The following is a 21,381-nucleotide window of genomic DNA, read 5'->3' on the forward strand; positions in this document are numbered from 1 at the left end:
AAAATATCCTGGCAAGTGTGCGATTTGGAAGAGGGTGACATAATGGTGCAGAAAGGATTGAAAACTGCCTTGGAGAATAACATCCCAGATAGTGAATTTGAGGCTGCTTCTCTGCTTTGTGTTGTACAAAATATTTGGCCAACATGCAAGCATGAAACAACGATGTAATGATGTTTTGAAGTCACCACGGAGATAATGGAACTGTTTGTGCATGGTGATGTCGTGGCCAATAGTCACAGCAACACCACGGAAATGTGATGTTTCATTGGCAGCAATATGATTGCTTTCCCCAGTAAGAGGACAGCAACCACAGACGTTGAGAAGTAGGTTTTTCTTGCCAGCAATCTAATATGACAGGTTTATGTTAATGTGGCTGATGATTGCTGGAGCCCTGGGGATACAGGAGCTGATGGCCAGAGAGCACTATAAACGCAGCTTAAGTATGTGGCTATTAACCTGGAATCTGCAACTGGATCCAACTGCTCTACACAAACATCAGTGCGCAGTTTCAATCAATGGGTGGGAATCAGAAGGCTTTCCAATTAAATTTGGAGTCAGGCAAGGCTGCCCTCTCTACCCTCTCCTGTTTGTGTGTTGCATAGAACCCTTTGCTGAGTCCATCAGGAAGGATCCGGGCATAAGAGGAGTGACGATCCCAGGCAGTGGAGGCACTCGAGTTAAAGTCTCCCTGTGCATGGACGATGTTGCCCTCTGTTCGGATCTGCTGTCGGTGCGCAGACTGATCGACATCCGCGACCAGTTTGAACTGGCCTCGGGAGCCAAGGTAAATTGTGGCAAGAACGAGGCCATGTTCTTTGGGAATTGGGCTGTCCGATCCTTTGTCCTCTTCACTGTCAGTGGTGCTGGGGATATGGTTCAGAGGGACCAGGGCATGAGTTAGAAACTGGAAGGAGTGAGTGGCTGTGGTGAAAAGAAAACTGGGCATGTGGGAGTGACACTCCCTCTCCATTGCGGGTAAGAACCTGGTCATCAGGTGTGAGGAACTAAGTGTTGCTGTACGTGGCACAGGCCTGGACCATTCCTCGCTCCTGTGCGGTGACGATCACCCGAGCCATCTTTCGATTTATCTAGAGTTCAAAAATAGATTGTGTTCTCAGGGACACGATGTACAAGCCTCTAGATAAAGAGGGAACAAACTTGCCCAACATCGCCCTCATCCTGATGGCCACCTTTTTTTTGTGTGGCTGCACTGAGCTATGCGTAGACGCTCGGTACACAAACACCAAGTGTCACTCACTACGTGCTGAGGTTCTACCTAGAACCATAGAACACTACAGCACAGAAAACAGGCTATTGTATCATCCCAAGCAGTTCTGTGACACAGGACTCTGTGCTCTACGGGCTGTTCCCAGGGACGCACACCGAGACAAACATCGACTGCAGCTGGAGGATCATCAACTCAGTGAAAGACGCTCTTTGGTCTGCAGGAAACTTGTTGGTTTTCCTGTGCAAAGAATTGTCCCCGACTGAGTGTTGCAGACTGGCACATTCCAACGCCCAGGACTACTTGCTGAGGGATGTACAAAAGCTTGGGGAAAGGACCTTTCTGCCATAGTGCACTAAGGGGCTGGGAATTGTATAGACCCCTCGGGCTGTATGACTGACAAGGAATGCATGCAATGAATACTAAATGTATCATAATTGTATTGAAGCACCTCAGAGTGCAATATGATCTGTGTCGATAACTTGAATACCATTGCACTGCCTGACTCTGTAATGACCATATTGGAATGTCTGTAATGTTTGTTGATTGTATTGAAGCACCTCATGATCTATGTGGAAAAGTTGAATATGATTGCACTTTTTGTGAAGGCCATTTTGAAATGTTTTGTAATGTTCTTTCAGATACTTTATGAATAAAGTATATTTTTCCAAAAAAAAATCAACCTACTCTTATGCATAAATTATTCTGGTGAAACCTCTTTCGTAGAGCTCTGTGATTGTTAATAAGGCAGTTTTGGAAGCATTGCACCGGGCTACTACAATGGAGGTCATGAAAACTAAACTAAAATCTGGCATTTAAATATCAGCATCAAGAAGGATTTTTTTTGGCTTCCTGCCATTAGTCACATAACCTTGGTTGTGATTAATGCGCTTGTTAAAACAAAAATATAATATTCACCTTGTTCAAACCCTTAAGTAACAAAACACTTTTAGTGCAAGGAAATATGATAGACTTTATAATTGTGCCTTTGTGTGTGAGTTCCTTACCTTTGAAATATTTTATTAAGAATAGTAGAAAAAGAAGAATATTAATTAAATTTCCTTCAAAATATTAAGAAATTTTATGAATCTGTGTAATTCTGTATTGCATATGGATTAAACGTGATGGTTGTGGTCAAGCAAAGAAAAAATTGTGTTGAATAGCCAGAGAAGTACTTAATGCCAGTTTTTCAATTGATCCTCTATGCCAAGTAACCAATGCTAGTAGACTGGCCTGGATAAATCTCATGAAACCCAACTTCTGTTTTTGTTAGGAAATACATTTCTAGGGCATCATCAGTGATTTGGTTATTATTAATGATTGAAGGATTGTGTATCTTTGATAAAATGACTTTCAATGTCAAAAGTCATGGTTGAAAAACAGGATTTTTAATTCTAGGAGAAGAATCCCCTCTTGGTGTGACTTCAGAGTTAAAAGTGTTTTAAAGAAGTATTGGATCCTGTACTGTTGATAGCCAGCATTGTAGTTTTGCATTCCCCTATTGTTAATTGGCAACAATGTGATATATACTTACTACTTCAACACTATTTCTACTTCACATATAATATCCTGATTTTTAAGGAAGTATATAGATACAGAGTGCATAATTTTCTCTGGCAATATGCTGTTGCAAGCTCCTGCTAAAGATTACATTATTGACTGCAGTCAATTCCTTTTAATTTAGAGTTTCATTTGAATTATCTGATAATCTGAAAAGCTCTGAGCATACAATTTCCACATTATGTTGCCTAATTCACTTCATTGCATGATCCTGGCATAATTTAATACCTGAATTTTCACACTTCCATCCTATCAGCAAAGCTTGGGGACCTTTTCCCTCCCACTCCATCCCAAAAATATTACTCTGCAAAATGCACAATGGAAGGTGGTGCAGAAGACATTTATATACCTATGACAAAAGAGCATTCATGTATTTTGATATGCTATTAAACCACTTTTTGTTCACCGGATGTGGGTGTTGCTGACTAGGCCAGAGTTATTGATCACGCCTAATTGCCCTTGAAGGTGTGGTGAACCACCTTGAACTGCTAGATTCTTTGTGGCGTGGGTGCATCTGCAGCTGTTGGATGGGGAAGGATAATGAGGTCCCACTTTTTTGGTTAATGTTTGAGGTAAGACATGAACAATTGGGTTCTGTAGCACAGCCTGAGTCCATTGCCCACTAAAAGCATGTATATTTGGATGATGGGCATGGGCAGGATCAGGCTTGGATGTGATGCTCTCCATATTCCCATGTTAAGCTCCTGAATGAAGAATTCATACTTTAATTGAGGGCTGTTACATGTGTAGACCCCCAAGGCAACAAGCTGAAAAGTGGCAGTTGTGCCACCTGCAAACTAGAAGTCGAGATAAGGTGGTGTTGGAGTGGTTACTCACTGCAAGTTAAGGTATTTGTTACTATTGCTCTGGTGACGTAAACACAGTGGGGGTTGCTCTCCCTGATGCCTCGACCGTGGTCTCTGTGGTTCCAATGAAGTCTGTTGATGTGTTTGGTGACTCCCTCAATGAACCTTCTCCATTTTGATCGATCACAGATCAAGGACTCCATGGGCAGAATTTTACAGCCCCGTTTCGGTGGGGACGGGGCCGTAAAATGCGGCGAGACGTTCTAAACCTCATTGGCTTCAGCGGGAACGTAAAATCCCACTGCCGTAAAATTTTGCCCCATAAGTCAGCAGCAGGATTCAAACCGGTGGGGGGAAGAGCGAGCGAATGCACCCTCAAGCCCCCAAAAAGCCTCTGAAAAATCAATGGCGGTGGCAAATGAGAGAAAAGTCAGCCCCATGTGTGGGATTGACAGTATCTTTGAGGAGCTGCTCCTCCAATTGCAGATTATGGGGAGGCAGCGGTGTAGTGGTATGGTCACTGGACTGGTAATCCAGAGAGCCAGGGTAATGGTCTGGGGACCTCAGTACAAATCCCAGCACGGCAGATGGTGGAATTTGAATTCAATAAAAATCTGGAATTAAAAGTCTAATGATGACCATGAAACCATTGTTGATTGTCATTAAAAACCCATCTGGTTCACTAAAGCCCTTTTAGGGAAGAAAATCTGCTGTCCTTACTTGGTCTGGCCTACATGTGACTCCAGATCCACAGCAATGTGGTTGACTCTTAAATGCCCTCTGAACAAGGACAATTTGTGTCAGCAACACCCACATCCCATGATCGAATAAAAAGATTCTATTGTGCGCTCACTGCGCCAGCTCTTCCAGTCGCAGGTTGCCTCACTTCCACCTTTATTGCTCCATAGGGGCTAGAATCTAAGATTGGAGGAGCAATGAGGAAGGGAGGGAACCTGTGATTACAGAAGCTGGAGCAGTTATTCTGGCTAATTCAGCTGCCATCAACTTGATTTAATATAGATAACGGGAAGCAATGGCTGGAGGTCTGCAGAGTGCATGCCTCTGAACTTGTGGTAGGGCTTGTTGTTGAGGGTTGTGCCCTGCTTCATAAGTGGATGATACATAAAAAGTGCTCTTTATTTTAACCCTTGCCATGCTAAATACAAAGTTAATCATCTCTGTTCCATTCCACCAATCCCTCACTGAATATTTTTTAAGAAAAATACTTGGGCTCCAAGATTGAGGGGTGCTGCCCAGTTGATTCATTGCTGATACTTGTAATTCTAGGTTCGTATTCCTTTCTAGAGGACTTGAATGCAAGCTGTGGAAGTATGAAAATCCCAGTGATCTAAAATGGCGTTAATGATTTTGTAATGGACAAATGGTTTAGTAGATCATATAGGTTGTTTGAAGGTTCAAGTAATTGTAGTTGACATTGAGGCTGTGTCTCTTCATTTTTGAAAATATTTTTCAACTTTCAACTGACTGGAAATTTTGTAAATTGAACTGAGAGCAAACTGCTTAAAAATTGCAAGGCCATATTCCAAGTTGAAGATGAGGAACCAACAAATCTCCCTCAGGAACATGAAGAGAGAGACTTTTCCTATAATCCAGACACCCATCAAAACCTGTAACTGTCTAAGGAAGAGACTTTAAAAATGTAAAGTACTGGATATTGCAACAATGGCTGCCACAGACAGACACACCCAAAACCTCTTGGAAATACACAATGGGTGAAGTATTCAAAATTCCAAGGAACGCTGTCAGTCACTAGAGAGAGATTGCAAGTGACAAAGGTGGTGTCAAGAAGGTCTTCAGCAGAGGAAACAAGCAGAGGGGCGTTCTCTTCCTTTTTATCTTTTGGAATAAGAATGTAGTTTGAGAAGCCAACTCTACTGGAAACCTACCAGCGAACTGAGACCTTGTAATAATCGCAACATCTACATCTGACTGCATCCAAGGAACTAGCTAAACTGAATCAGCCACCGGTTTAAAATAGACATCTCGAGGACAATCGAAAGACACTTAACTGTACATTCTTGTGCATTTTTAAAAATTGGACTCTCTCACTCTCTCTCACACACTGTCTCACTCTCTTGCACGCTCTCTCTCGCGCGCACGTGTGCGCGCTCTCATTCTCTCTCCAGAAATAGGGGAGCTAACTCTAAAGTGTGTGTTTATTTTCCTCCAGGCAGGGAATTACAGACCCCACCACCCTCAGGATGAAAAAACATTCCCCCTTCCTATCCACTCTATCTACCCCTTCATAACTTTGTACACCTCAATTAAATCTCCCCTCAGTCACCACTTCCAAAGAATACAATCCTGGCCTAAACTATCTTTCCTCATGGCTAAAATTCTCCATTCCTCGCAACATCCTCATAAATCTCTTTTGTACCTTCTCTGGTGTGATCACATCCTTCTTGTAGTGTGGTGACCAGAATGGTATGCAGTACTGTAGCTGTGATCTATCTAATGAGTGTTTTATATAGTTCTTGCATAACCTCACTAGAGATGTATCCCATATGCCTTCTTGACCACCCACCCACCTGTGCTGCTATCTTCAGGGATCTGTAGACATGCATTCCAAGGTCCATCCGTTCCTCTGCACTTTTCGGAATTCTACTGTCTATTATGTATTCCCTTGACATGTTTGTCTTCCTCAAATGCGTTTCTCCATCTTTTATTATTTCAAACACCTCTATCAGATCACCCTTAAATCTGCACACCCCTGAAGTTAATAGACCCAACTCTGTAAAGCCTATCTGGATAGCTGAGATGTTTTAAGCTGGGTACTGTTCTTGTGACCATTTCCTGACTCTTTTCCAAAGCCTCTGTATGACCACCTATCTGAGGGGACCAGGACTCAACAAAGTGATCCAAGTGATATTGTATATTTAGTCAGTCTCACAAAGAGGCTCTGAGTCTTGTATGGTTGAACATTTAACTGTTTATTGACAACACATAACTAGGTACATATATACAGGGGATAGTCCAAGCCATGAGCTAACTCCATGCTTACTTCTACACCGGTCTCTGTCCAGTCCACAACTGACCTTTGTCTCAGGGCATGTGCCTCTTTACATCAGACTGTAAGCGGTACTGTTTCCCAGCCCCACATTAACCCTTTCTATGCCATGTACCCTTAAACTACATGAGACCAGACTAAAGTCTTGTACAAGGACATAGCATGTTTTATGTTGTATTGAATTGTACTGGCAACACAACCTAATACTCTGTTTTCTTTGCTTCCTGGTACTAGCTGTGAACCTTAAACAAATCATGTACAGTAACTCCTCACTTAAAGTTGTGATTGCATTCCTGAAAAGTGCAACCTTAAGTGAAATGCCTTTAAGCAAATCAGATTTTCCCATTAAAACAAATGTAAAAGCTGTAGTTAGGCTCTGTGGGACCTTTCTGTTCAGGAAAAAAATTATACTCAAAAATATGAAAGAAATATGCTAACTTTATACTTAACCCCCACTCCTGCTGATCCTACTCACTGTGATCTTGCTTTCCAAACCTCCCACTCGGTTCACATTGTGCTCCCTGACCCCCAACACCTTGCTGTAAAGGGCTGCTATCTGGCCCTCCCTCACTACTGACCCTCTGGGCTCGCAGCCTTTTACATTCCCTGACCTTCCCTCTTGCCGATCTTCCCTCTCGCTGAATCTTCTGCTCCCTGTCTCTCCTGCTCGCCGCTTCCCTCTCCAGACCCCTCTGAAGATGAGAGGCAAGAGCAGCAGCTTTGACTTGCAGGAGGCAAGCCGTGAGAGGGTAGGTCAAGGAGTGGCAGAGGACCCAGAGGGTCGGCAGTGAGAGGGTGGGTCAGGGAGCGGGAGAGGCTCCTCCAAATAGCACCAATCAGGTCTCATGGCCCTTACATCAGAATCAGTGCGAAACGAATTTAAGATGAAACTCTCGATGCTAAAAGAGAATATGGCCCCTATTAAATGACCCACATTAAAGCAAAACAACTTGAAATGGGACAACTTATAATGGGGAGTTACTGTACTATAAAATAAGGATATTTTTCTTTCTCGATGGGCATTGGCTCTGCAGCCTGCAGGGTATAACTAATAGTTTAGTCCTGCCCACGAGCATACTAAATTTGGTCAAATTTTGCCATTTGCCAATGTGGGCTCATTTCCCCAATGGTAAAAAGATTCAATTGCTGTAGTTTATGCTTGTCCATGCTGCTAGCACTCACACAGATGTTTGTGTATTATGCCGCAAACCTGTGGACTGTTCTCCCAACACCTAGGTCATCAATGAAGGCTTCAGAAAGCAATGGCATTAACAGCAATCCCAATGGGACCCTGAACAGATGTGCAACCATTAATGATCACCAGGTCATGGTAAGATATCAATTCTGAACCCATCATAATGAGTTCCCATCAATTCTGCAAGATTCTATTGAGGTTCCTTATCAAAAACTTTCTTAAAATCCATGTATACTTTCATCTATCAATGTAGTAAACTTGAGGTCATCCAAAACTGCTGCCCATGTCCTTACTTGCATCAAGTCCCATTCACCCATCATCCTAGTGATCATTGACCTACATTGGCTCCTGGTCAAACAATGTCTTAATTTTAAAATTCTCGCTTTGTTTCAAATCCCTCCATGGCATGGCGCCTCCACTCCCTGTCTCTGTAACCTCCTCCAGCCCCACAACCCTGAGTGCACTCATCTGATTCTGGCATCCTGAGTATCTCCAATTTTAATGATTCCACATTGACAACCATACCTTCTGCTGCCCAAACCCTCTGGAATTACCTCCCTAAAACTTTCTGCCTCTCTGTCTCTTTCTTCCCTTAAGATGTTCCTTAAAACCTATCTTTTCGACTAGGCCTTTGGTCATTCATTAACATTTGTGGCACGGTGTCAAATTTTGCTTTATAATGCCCCTCTGAAACTCCTTGGGGCATTTTGTTATGCTAAAGGTGCTATATAAATACAAGTTCCTGTTGTAACCTCTTTAAAAAAAAATCAACTTGGTAACACCCAACTTTTTTTTGAGCAGGTTGGACTGAGCACATTGAAACCTGGCTTTCAGTGCATCAGAAATATTTTTAATTTGACCTTCTTCACTTTTACTTTACTACAGAGCATCCTTCAGAAGTCAGTAGTCCCTGTATAGAATTACCACATTGATGAAATATGAAAGGTGACATTTTATATCAGTGAATATAATCGTATAAAAGAACTTGAAGAATTCATGTTGAATTGAATAAATAGCATGCTTTCACCTGATGCCAGTGGTGAAATATGGTGCCAGTGTGGTTTCCAGGTGTTGTGGATTGTACGCTAAAAGTATACTCATTTTGTTATCCTCAGTAATCGGTTCCCTCCACTTGAAACTCAGTCAGACATTTTACCTAAAAGAACTCTACATAGGATGGGCACAAAACAGCAAAAACATAGTTGTAGAATGTGTTTGCAAGTACAGAAAGTTTGGCTTTCTGAAGTTTTGCCATATTGAGAGCATTAAAAGCCAGCCATGGGTATGATTGACCAATTTCTGTCCTCTTAGAAATCTCCACAGTGTAGTGTTTTTAACTTGCCAGTATTGTGCCTACTTCTGGAAGAGCTGTCTATTTTTCTGTAAGGGGAGAATGTTTCTTTTCATTTTATTCATGGGGTGTGGGTGCCGCTGGCAAGACCAGCATTTATTAACATTCCTCAATTACCCTTAAAATGGTGACCCTCTGCCGTCCGTGTAGTGAAGGCAAACCAGCAGTGCTGATAGGTTGTCTTAATACTTTCTATTGTGGTTTGATACAACTGAGTTGTACTAGGGTGTTTCAGAGGGCAGTTAAGCGTCAACCACATTGTGGGTTTGGAGTCACATTTGGCCAGACCAGTTATGGATGGCCTTCAAGGACATCAGTGACCCAGTTGGGTTTTTATGATGATCTGGTAGCATGGTTATCATAACTGAGACTAGCTTTTTATTCCAGATGTATTTAATTGAATTTAAATTCCCTAGCTGCCATGGTGGGATTTGCACTCAAGTCTTGGGATCATTTATCTGAATTAATAGTCCAGTAACATAGCCACAATGCTACTGTTCCCTCAAATGTTGGATACACATCTAATTTTCTTTACCTGTAGCTGTTTAAATAGTATAATTTTGGGTTTCTTTCATCTGGTGCCTTTAATTGCAAGTGAGGAATTGTTGTATGTCTCTGGGCTCGCTTTGTGAAGATTTTAAATCCTCTTGTGCATTAGACAGTATCAGACATCCCAGGTTGTTTGATCTTGTAATTAATCAGATAAGGAATGAAATAGACAGAACCTCAAAGCTCTAATTGTCCAGGATAATGTTGTTTCAAAGTTAAAGTACCAAGATGTTAATGAATCCAGTCAATATCTTCGAGTTTTAAAATCTATCTTAATATTTTTTGATTAATAAAGGAAGTTTTAAAATCTGCCTTGCCAGATTGACTCGAGGAAGAAAAGGTTGAAACGAAGCTGACAGTCTAGGTGTTGTTCGACTCTGCTGTTTTGCTCTGCTTATTGGGAACTGGTAAAGCTTTCAACTCAGTGTCAAACTTTTCATCGTAGATGTTTGGTCCAAAGCTATAGAAGAGAACTGTGAAGATTTTAGAACTTCTATAGTTTTAAACCATCAATATAAGTTAATGAAAATATTGTAACCTGTCTAAATCGTTTTTTATTTTGATATTCCTGTGTCTAATACTTAAACTTGATGCATAATTTTTGGCCTCACTCATAAAATGGATCAGTGATGTCTACTCAACCAGAAAGATCAGGAATTGACATGCAGTTCATATCATTTCCAACATATGCCCCATGCAGTAGAAGTATTAGGTTTTCACCCTGAGGTCTGGAGTTTATAGATAGTTTGCATGCCAGATCAAGTATTGATTCACAGCATGTTTCTATTTACTACTCCATGTGGTGTGAATAAAAAGTTAAGAGCTTGAATCAAAATTGGATTTTACAGTTGGCAGGCTTATGATAAAATGTTGTGTTATGGGTAGGTTAAATCTGTTTTCTTGCCCATTACTCCCACCATCCAATTCTGCACTTTATAGCAGCACTGATCTGCTTTATGCTAAAGATTGAGCTTGTAAAGGAGAGACCAAAGTTGTGTGTTTTGTTGTTAAATAATCTGATACTGTAAAATCTTTATGGAGAGTAATGACACCTGAAATTTCCCAGCTTCTATATGTTATGATCTTGGTGGAGACTAACTTTTAACAAGAAATTTAAACTCCCAGTTAACAACTGAAGAAATTACACCACAAGATTTCACATTTTAAACAAAAAATCTTTTACTGTACAAGACTTAAAGAAAGCAAGTACTACTAGCTTAACAGTATTTCATTAACAAACATGCAAGTCTCAACAAGACACCCCGACCCATGGTACTTTTATGTCGCCTATACAGGATCTTGAGGGTTCCTTCACTTCTCCTGGGGCCAACCAAGGTGTGCCACAGCTTTCAGGAATTTACTTTGATTCTTCTCAGTGTTCCTGTTATTCTCCAATGTAATGTAGAGGGGTCCTTCCTCTAGCATCCAGCTAGGTGACCCTCCAACTTTCCTCAAGCACCTCACAATTGTGGACTCCCCAGCTCAAGCATGGGCCTTATAAAAGTTCTTGCTTCCCAGCTCCAAATCAGAAAATACCTTTGGTTTCTGATAGCTCTCTGCTACTGGTTTACAGCTCGTGGCAGATTATCTCCCTGCTTGCCTCAAAGCTGCTTCTAGGCTGCTATCAACTGTCTTTGTGAGAAATCCTACAGACAAAAACCCCAAGCCAAAAGCATCTCCCTGTAATCTATCCTCACAGCGATGTGGCACACCTGGGATGTCCCAGATAGAGATTCAAATTAATTAACCTTCCATTCAGAACATCCCTTTGATTCTGGGGCCCACATGAATAATCTCGAATGGGGACAACTGCAATTTTAACAGACTCATCTGGCTCCATGACGAAGCCAAGAGAGGACCACCTGTTTATTGTTTTTATACCTTTTAAGTAAACATGGGATTGTAATTAAGGGTGTTTACCAGTTTCCCAAACCCAGGCTTTCTCCATTTATCTTGCATTTAAAAGTTCAATTTCCAAAACTGCAAGTTATACTCCTAAAACTTATGAATTACAAAATCATGTATTTGTAACAGACGTTGAAAGTTTGTAAAGACTATTTGTTGGATTTTGTTCTCAACAACTAGCATTTATATAATACCTTTTGAATGTAGTCAAGAGGTCTCAAGGTGATCCACAGGAGCATAATGAGACAAAGCTTGACATGAAGGGAACATTAGGACAACTTAGTCAGAGGTAAGGAGGATCATCTCCTTTGCTTGGATCCTGCTAGTCACACTCCCTTTAGACACATCTTTTTGTTTATTTACTTGTTTCATTACTGTCCCCTTTGGCCATGCACCATGAAACCGTTTGTCATTTAATCTCTCCTGCCCTCCACCCTGTCACAGACCTTCCCTTTTGTTGTTGTTGTTGTTCCCACCTGCCTACATCTCAAAACCTATTACATCTCTAAATTTCCCCAGTTCTGATGCAAGGTCATAGATCTGAAACCTGAAATGTAAACTTGGTTTCCCTCTCTGCAGATGCTGCCAGACGTGCTGAATATTTCCAGCATTTTTTATTTTTGTTCCGGGGTGGAAATGGACAAGAGTTGGAAGAACACAGGTTTTAAGTGATTTCCAGGCTGGAAGTGGTTGTAGAGTGTGTGGGCTGGGGCCATGGTCATATTTGAACAACATTTAGAATTTTAAAATCTAGGCATTCAGGGTAGGGGAGCCAAGGTACATCAGCATGCACAGGGATGATGGTTGAGCTGGACTTGATGCGAATTGGGGTATAGGCCAAAAAGATTTGGATGAGCTTCATGGAGGGCAGAGAATGGGAGGCTGGAATAGATGAGTTCTGGAGGTAACAAAAACATAAGGATTTGAACAGTAGGTAGACTGAGGCATTGCAAAGATGGACGCTTATATGGAGGTTGATGTACAGGATTTTGATGATGAAGAGCATATGAGATTGCAAGTTCGGGCTGGAATCAAATAGGACACCGAGGTTGCAAAAAGTTTGGTTTAGCCTGAGAAAATAACCAGGAAGATGGATGGAATTGTGGCTTGGGAATGGAGTTTATGTTGGCCTTCAGCCTTTTCAGTGTTTAGTTGGAGGAAATATGTTCTCCAACAGTCTTGGATGTTGCCCAAGTAGCCTGACAACACTGAGGCAGTGGAGGGATTGGGAGAGCTGGTATGAGGTAGAGCTGGTTGTCACCAGCATACATATGGAAATTGAAGGCTGTGTTTTTGGATGATCTGGTTGTTGGTCAGTCTACAGATGAGATACAGGAGGGGGGGAAGGATAGATCTTTGGGGGACTCAACAAGTCATGGTCTAGGAGTGGGAAACAAAGGAAATGTGAAACCAGGCAAGAGCAGTCCCTGTAAAGGTATAGTTGTGGGTGAAGGGATATTGTAATATAGTTCACCTTGTTTAATAAATGTTTTACTCTTTTGCTAAAAGTTCATCAACTGACTCCTGCGACTTTGTTCAATAGCTGCTCTTCACGTATCTAAACGAATGAATAAAAGTTAGGATCTGTCAAGCTGGGTTCCACTCTGGGATCAGGCTTGTTTAGGGGTAACCTCAGCTGGGGATCCTAACATAAAATACTGCGTTTGCTGAAAATCTGAAATAACAGAAAACGTTGGAAAAACTCAGCGGATCTGGCAGCATCCGTGAATAGAAAAACAGAGTTACTGTTTCGAGCCCGATTACTTTTTTGGAACTGGAGAGAGGTAGAAATGTGATTGGTGGAAAAGATGGGGGTGGGGGAGGGGTGAAGCATTTTTGTTTTACATGAAATTGGGTTGGTTGTTAGAAGTTTGCAGTGCTATTTTATGTTAATCTGTGTCGAATGTTTTAAATCTTTATTACCTGCATTATGGTCCCAATGGGACCTTATTTAACAAACTTTCGATTAAGATTTTGTACCTGCTCTCAATTTTGGCAACATTTTTGTAATTAACATTTGATTGTTGGGAACTCCAACTTATTACGTGACTTAGGAAATTGACTAATCATCCAAATCATCCGTATACTCAGAAAGCTAAAGTGGAATGAGCACGGATCCCTAGTGTACACCACTTCTAACACTTCACCCCATTTACCCTAGCACTCCATAAACTTTCTACCTAGTTGTTACATTCCCTCTTAGAAAACTTCAGGCCTGCAGTTTAACAAGTGGCTTGTGCAGCCCTTTATCAAAAGAATTGCGAAAATCAATGTGAATTGAATCTACTGCAATTTCTTTATCTGTCCAATTAGTCACATTTTCAAAAAGCTCAATTTGCCAAACATGAGTTATCATCTTTACAGAAAACAAGTTTAAAAATATCCTTGATTTCTAAATGCTTGCTAATTTTGTCATAAATTATGGATGCAAAGGCTTTGTCCACAGCTTGTGCAAGAAAAGCAGGTCGATAATTACCTCATTTACCCCTTTATGCCTTCTTGACAAAGTTTTACATAGGGCTGGACTCCAATCCAATAACACAATAAATATGCATAACCTTTTCTACCTCCTCCCCCCTTCACTTTTATTCTCAATACCTCAGGGTGCATTACTGTAGAACACCTTCGGTCTGTCTGCAAGTATTACCCAGACCACCCTGTTGCTTGCCATTTCAACACTCCACCCTGCTCTCATGCCCACATGTCCATCCTTGGCTTGCTGCATTGTTCCAGTGAAGCTCAACGCAAACTGGAGGAACAGCACCTCATCTTCCAACTAGGCACTTTACAGCCTTCCGGACTGAATATTGAGTTCAACATTTTTAGATCATGAACTCTCTCCTCCATCCCCACCCCCTTTCCGATCCCCCCCTTTTTTTTCCAATAATTTATATAGATTTTTCTTTTCCCACCTATTTTCATTATTTTAAAATGTATTTCCATCCATTGTTTTATCTCCACCTTTTAGTCTTTTTTGATTCCTTCACCCCACCCCCACTAGGGCCATCTGTACCTTGCTTGTCCTGCTTTCTACCCTTAATTAGCACATTCCTTAGATAATATCACCACCTTCCACACCTCTTTTTCCCTTTGTCTATGACATCTTTTGGCTATCTCCACCTATCACTGGCCCTCTATCCAGCTCTACTTGTCCTACCCCCCTTAGACCAGCTTATAATTCACCTCTCTTCTATTTTTACTTAGTTCTGTTGAAGAGTCATATGGACTCGAAATGTTAACTGTGTTCCTCTCTGCAGATGCTGCCAGACCTGCTGAGTTTTTTCAGGTATTTTTATTTTTGTTTTGGATTTCCAGCATCTGCAGTTTTTTTGCTTTTATCATATGCATGCTGTTAGTGCCTGATGACCAATCCACCTTGCATTTCAGCAATTATTTTTGTTTTTAGAGCCAATTCTTTTGCTACATTTATGCTTAATAATTATTTAAACCTACATTCCTCCAGCGTTTATAAAAATAAAAATGCAAAGCATTAACTGAATATTGCCATAAGTTATCCTCCACAATTAGACACCCACTCTCTGTGAACTTCAATACTCTCTCTTTATCTTTTTTAAAGCTTATAGAAGCCCATATTTCTTTCTGAACTATGTGCTAGTATGTTTTAATCTTCTGATTAGTTCTCTAATGTTCCATTTCGCCTTCCCACTACACTTTTATGTATATCTGATTTCCTTTAGTGTTGTTGGTCATGAAGTGAAGGCGCTCCAACAGTCCTGTTAGGGAATTCCAGGACTTTGACCCAGCATAGATGAAAGAATAGCAATATTTATTTCCATGTTCAGATTTTGTGCAACTTGGAAGAGAATTTGGAGGTGGCGTTCCCATGCGCCTGCTGCTCTTGCCCTTCAAGTTGATAAAAGCTGTTGGTTTGGGAAGTACTATCAAATAAGTCACTGATAGTGGAGGGAAAGAATGTATAAGGTGGTGGCTGGGGTGCTGATCAAGCAGGTTGCTTAGTCTGGGTGTTGTCGTGCATCTTGAGTGGTGTTGGAGCTGCATTAATCCAGGCAAGTGGGGACTATTCCATCACACTCCTGACTTGTGCTTTGTAGATGGTGGATTGGCTTCAGGGAATCAGGAGGTGAGTCACTCCACTCGCTGCCTAATTCTCAACTTCTGACCTGCTCTTCTAGCCACTGTATTGATATGGCTGCTCCAGTTAAGTTTCTGGTCAGTAGTGACCACCAGGGTGGAAATGGTGGATTTGATGATATTGGCATTCAATGCCCTGGGGAGGAGTTAGACTTTCTTGTTGGGGATGGACATTGCCTGGCACTTGTGTGGTGTGAATGTTACTTGCCACTTAGCACAATCCTGGATTTTGTCCATGTCTTGCTGTTTGCAGGTATAGACGGTTTCATGATCGAGCAATTACAAATGGAACTGGATGTTATGAAAACATAAAAACATCAGCAAACTTCCCCACACCTGACCTTTATGGAGGGCAATTCATTGATGAAGCTGCTGAAGATGGTTGGGCTTAAGACACTGCCCTGAGGAGCTGCTGCAGTTATTAAATTTGCACAGAACCTTGGTTAGACCACACGGTACTGTGCACAGTTCTGGTCTCCATATTATTAAAAACGACATAGAGGCACCGGAGAAAGTGCAAAAAAGATTTGCAAAAGTAATGCAGAACTGAGGTTGAACTATCTGAAAAGGCTGACCAAGTTGGAGTTTTTTTTTCTCTGGAAAATGGAAGACTAAAAGATCTTGACCTATCCACCTAAAATTCTTTACGAAAGAGTTTGGTAGGATAGATGGAGCAAAGATGCTTCCACTTGTGGGGAAGTCCAGAACTAGGACCATAAATTAGTCATGCAATGTAAAATCTAGGGCACTTTGAAATATATACATGTTGTAGTGCCATGGCAAGATAGTTGAACATTTTCATTTCTCTACTGTATAACAATGCCTGAATAGTATATCAGTGTGCCTGATCCACTTGGGATTTGCCCTAAATTATGTCTGTTAAATGGTTGCTGGATTATAACCTTTCAGTGATAGAAGTACAATAAAGCAGTTGGCACCACCTAATCTAGCTCCACACTGTTGGCATACTCTTTGCTTCTTGCTTACATGGTTCCCTTTCTCGTGATCATACGTACTGATGACAAACAACAAGGTGTCCTCTCCATACTGGAAATGAGTTTATTTAGAATCTCTGAGGCATCACTTCCCCAGTAGCAATAAAAAGACTGTAAATGGATGGCATGGTAACCAAAGTTTCTGGCTGCTGGCAGGCTGAGCAGCTCGAGCAGTCCATACAAGCTACCAGTTGAACCTTTTGCTCACTGTTTATGGACCTTTTGCAACCATTATTGGAGTGACAGATTTGAGTTGAGTTTTGTCCCTTCATCCACTTTTCAAGCAGTTAAAACATTGAAAAGATTTTTTTTCTGACTGCAGTCGACTCAAGGTCGTTGATTCAAATTCATTGTTCAAATTATTTTAGCTATAAATTCCTATTTTCCTGGAGTGAGTTGAAGTCAAATTTCTTTAACATTCATTTTTCCAGTGCAAAAATGATCAATTTCAGAGTAGGCTTTATTTGCATTTTATCAGCATGGTCAAAATAAAATGTGTACACAAAGCTGGGGCACCATGATGTGTATACACATAGTGACATCAATAGATCTATATCATAAGCACCATCAAAAATGTTTTTAAAATGTACTTCACTGACTGCAAAGTGCTTTGGATTGTGCTGAGGTTGTGAAAGGCTCAATATAAATGGAAGTCTTTGCCATGAGTGTCATGATGAATAATCTGCAAATTAATTTCTCAAGTGAGGGTATATTTTGCATGACAAGTTTCCTGTTCTAAATCCTCAATTTAGTTGAATATGAAACACCAAGGGCTGATGTTGTCTGGAGTCAAATTGGAAAAAAGAAGTTTTCAAAGATTATACAATTCATAAAATTTTCTGTCCCTTTTGCAAGGTAAACTTCTTGAACATAGGTTGTGTCACTGATTTTTGTTGTTCCCTTTCCCATGTTTAGAATTGAAAATTAAGGTCAAGGACCAAGGAACGATGCAGGACAACATCAAGGTTCAAATGAATAAATGAAACGGTGAGGTAAATCGGGAAGTAGTGATCAGGTGGTGCCATGTTTGTATTTTTAAAACAAAAACAGTAATGCTGTGGTTGTTGGAAATCTGAAATTTAAAAAAAGCAAATGCTGGGAAACACTTAGGCCAGGCAGCATCTGTCGAGCACAAAACAAAGTTGAAGTTTCAGGTCAATGGCTTTTCATCATGTAGTTTAAAAATCAGCACATGTGGATGGAAGACTGAAATTTAGGCTGTCCACATTTTTGAGGTCTTTTTTATTCTTTCACGGGACGTGGGTGTCCAGCATTTTTAATGCCCATCCCAAATTGCCCTATGGAGGGTGGCAGTGAGCTGCCTCCTTGAACCGCAGCAGTCTGTGGCGTAGGTACATTGTGCTGATTGGAAGGGAGTTCCAGGATTTTGACCCAGTGACAGTAAAGGAATGGCGCTACAGCTCCAAGTCAGGCTGGTGTCTGGCTCAGAGGGGAACTTGCAGATGGTGGTGTTCCCATGTATCTGCTGCCATTGTCCTTCTATATGGTAGAGGTCACAGGTTTGGAAAATGCTGTTGAAGGAGCTTTGATGAATTGCTGCAGTGCATCTTGTAGATGGTACACACTGCTGCTGCTGTGCATCAGTGGTGGAAGGAGTGGATGTTGGTACTGGGTGAGGTGCCAATCAAGCAGCCTGCTCTGTCCTAGATGGTGTCCAGCTCCTTGAGTGTTGATGGAGCAGCACTCATCCAGGCAATTGTAGAGTATTCCATCACACTCCTGACTTGTGCCTTGTAGCTGGATAGACTGGGGAGCCAGGAAGTGAGTTACTTGCTGCAGAATTCCAAGTCTCTGACCTGTCCTTGTAGCTGGTCCAGTTCAGTTTCTGGTCAGTGGTAACCCCCCCAGGATGATGTTAGTGTGGGATTCAACAATGGTAATGCCATTGTCAAGGGGAGATGGTTGGATTCCCTCTTGTTGGAGATGGTCATCACCTGGCACTTGTGTGGTACAAATTTTACTTGCCATTTATCAGCCCAAGCCTGAATGTTGTCCAGATCTTGCTGCATGTAGGCACAGACTGCTTCAGTAGCTTCAGACTGGGAAAATATAAGCTGGAGACCATGCCATGATTTCAACTCTGGGGATCTAGGAAGATGGAAGAGAATATTTGGGCTGTAGAACAAAGATGAGGAGAAAGCTCGAGGGAGCACTGGCCATTAACAGAAGGAAGGATGAGAGTGCTTGTGATAAGAAAGTGTGTGTGGCTGGAGGCTAGAATTGAAGAGAGCTTGACCTCCACAATAAGTCCTTGATTATCCCTCCGAGAGTACAACATGTACTTGGAGAGCCTCCAATACATGCGAACAGTTTTCATGCCTTGAACTGACTTGGGGTTAGATCTTAAGCGCCTGGCAGAAATGGGATGGTAGTAAATATAAATAACGGTGGTAGACTAGTTTGTCTCATTCCTGCTGGTTTGGCTTATTTCTTAGGGCTTTATGCTGGGTATCAGAGGTACTCCCCGTTGCCAAGTGGAAACCTCTTTAATCTGTGTAAATCTGGATTCTATAGGTTCTCGATGTATAGTATTGTAATACTATACTGTGTGGGGCAGCACTGTGGACACTTCTTGGTAAAACCTGGCAGTATAACAGAAGAAGCGTAAAGCTACAGCTTTAAAATTTATTTTGTGGGACCAAGAGGAGCAGAACTTCACCTGCTGGGATCCATGGAAATAGAATAGGCTGCTGTCACACTGGACTACCTTTTCTTTGATCAGAACCTCCCTTGATCCAGTTTTTCCTGCATTGTGTTGTCCTCTGTGTCCCTGATTTGCACCAGCTCAGTGCTGGTGAGCTGCATTGTGATATCTATCCCACTGCATAGATGTCAGAGACCTGGTCTTGGAAATGGCTGCCTGATAATTTAAAACCTATTCCTTGATCGTTGTAGAATTGAGATGAGAGGTGTTCGGCAAAAAGTGATAACTGATGTGCTGCACTTAGCTGCATTTTTTTTTGTGTGGATCTCATTCAGTTATCCAACAGGGTGATGCAGTTTCTTGTCTGTCCAGAAGATAGTGCCTTAATTAACTTAAACCAATTATATTCACCAAAAATAGGACTTCCAGAAACAAATTGAGTGTGTCCTGCAGTCAGACTAAATTTTGTTGTGAGCCTTGCAAACACAATATTAGAGTGCGAGAAAGAAGCACTGGAGGATTTTCAGCTCTATTTGCCTTGACTCCAGTGGGTTTGGCTGCATGTGCAGTATCTTTCTTCTTCCATAGTAATATGAGAGTTGCTTTATTCTTGCCTTTTTATCTTTGCACACGCGTTGCAAAATTCTAAATTAGCCTCCTGACGTTGGAATTCAAATCTGACTCAAGGCCAGCACTGAGGCTTGGAAGCTTCTTTAAAGGGGATGATTTGTGTGGAAGCACTGTGAAATTAAATCTGTCTTTTTTTTAAAAGGAAAGAAACCCATCACTCCTGCTTGAAGTGCTGGATTTGTTTCTTTTTAAATATCACTAAGCTTTATCTTCACAGTACTCTCTCTTCCCATCTTTCCTTTTTTTAAAAAATGCTCAGCATGTTAACACACTGTTATGTTACTGGATGGTAGTTTGGTAGTTTCAGTAAAATGAGAATCACATGAATTCAAGACATTTGGGACAGGGAAAAATTAGGATGTTGTCTGTTGTCAAGCAAAAAGCTACTCAGTCTTTCATAGTTGGAAACATTCTTTAGAACCACCTTCCAGATGCTGGAGGTACCTGCTGGCCATGGCCATCTTTGTGATTTTTACTGGAAAGGTTTTTTGTTATAAATGCACCAATTTTAGAAACTCTTGGCAAAATGATCTTAAACATCCCTGGATTGAATTAAGCATCTGCTCATCCTTTAAACTAGTGAAGAGACAAGAATATTGTCTGGTTGCAACAATGGCTGTCACCTAAGAGCCAGGCCTTTAAGGGACAAGTAATTTGACCACTTGAGACAGACAAGTGGCATATCAACAGATTCAAACTCTGTTGAAGGTCAGTTCTGTTGAAGGGTCGTGTGGACCCGAAACGTCGACTCTTTTCTTCTCCACCGATGCTGCCAGACCTGCTGAGTTTTCCAGGTAATTCGATTTTTGTTTTGGATTTCCAGCATCCACAGTAGTTTTTTGTTTTCAAACTCTCAGCATCTGTTTTAACAAGATAATCAGTGATTCCTTAACAATGGAGGTATTTGAATAAAAATGTTTGCTTATTTTTGTTGGGTGATCTTGAAGCTGCTCAGGGGGTGCCATACACTGCCTAAATTGAAAGGTGATGTGACTATAGTAATGTAGTTTTTACGTTCCTGGACTCATCCAGAGAGTATGAATCCAATTTCACCATGACAGTTTTAAGAATTTGAATTTAGTTTTTCGTTTTAAAGAAGCGTTACAACAACAGCAACAGTGATCATGACAATGTTGGATAATTGTAAAATCCTAATCCTCCTTTACCTATTGTTGCTACACAACCTAAATGTGACTCTAGCCCCACACCAGTTGCGGTTTCTTTACTGCCATCTTGAAGTGGCTGAGCAAGCCACAGATTTGCATCAAAACAAGGCGACTCACTATCACCTCTTCAGGACAATTCCTGTATAGGCCATAAATGCTAACCTTGCCAGGAAAGCCCACATATCACGATTAA

General features: G+C 41.3%; 1 protein-coding gene across 3 annotated transcripts in view; it reads left to right on the forward strand.

Moving 5' to 3' along the window:
* kank1a (KN motif and ankyrin repeat domains 1a) overlaps positions 1-21,381 on the forward strand; it is a 275,855-nt gene that overhangs the window by 82,000 nt on the left and 172,474 nt on the right. The window contains exon 3 of one of the 3 annotated variants that reach the window (XM_078569188.1): positions 17,643-17,714. The exons of the other annotated variants lie outside the window; for them this stretch is intronic. The gene's annotated coding sequence lies outside the window, so the exon portion shown is untranslated. The remainder of the gene's footprint in view (positions 1-17,642; positions 17,715-21,381) is intronic. 3 annotated transcript variants of the gene reach the window in all.

The sequence above is a fragment of the Cetorhinus maximus genome, chromosome 2 (assembly GCF_964194155.1).
Source record: "Cetorhinus maximus chromosome 2, sCetMax3.hap1.1, whole genome shotgun sequence".
NCBI lineage: Eukaryota > Metazoa > Chordata > Chondrichthyes > Lamniformes > Cetorhinidae > Cetorhinus > Cetorhinus maximus.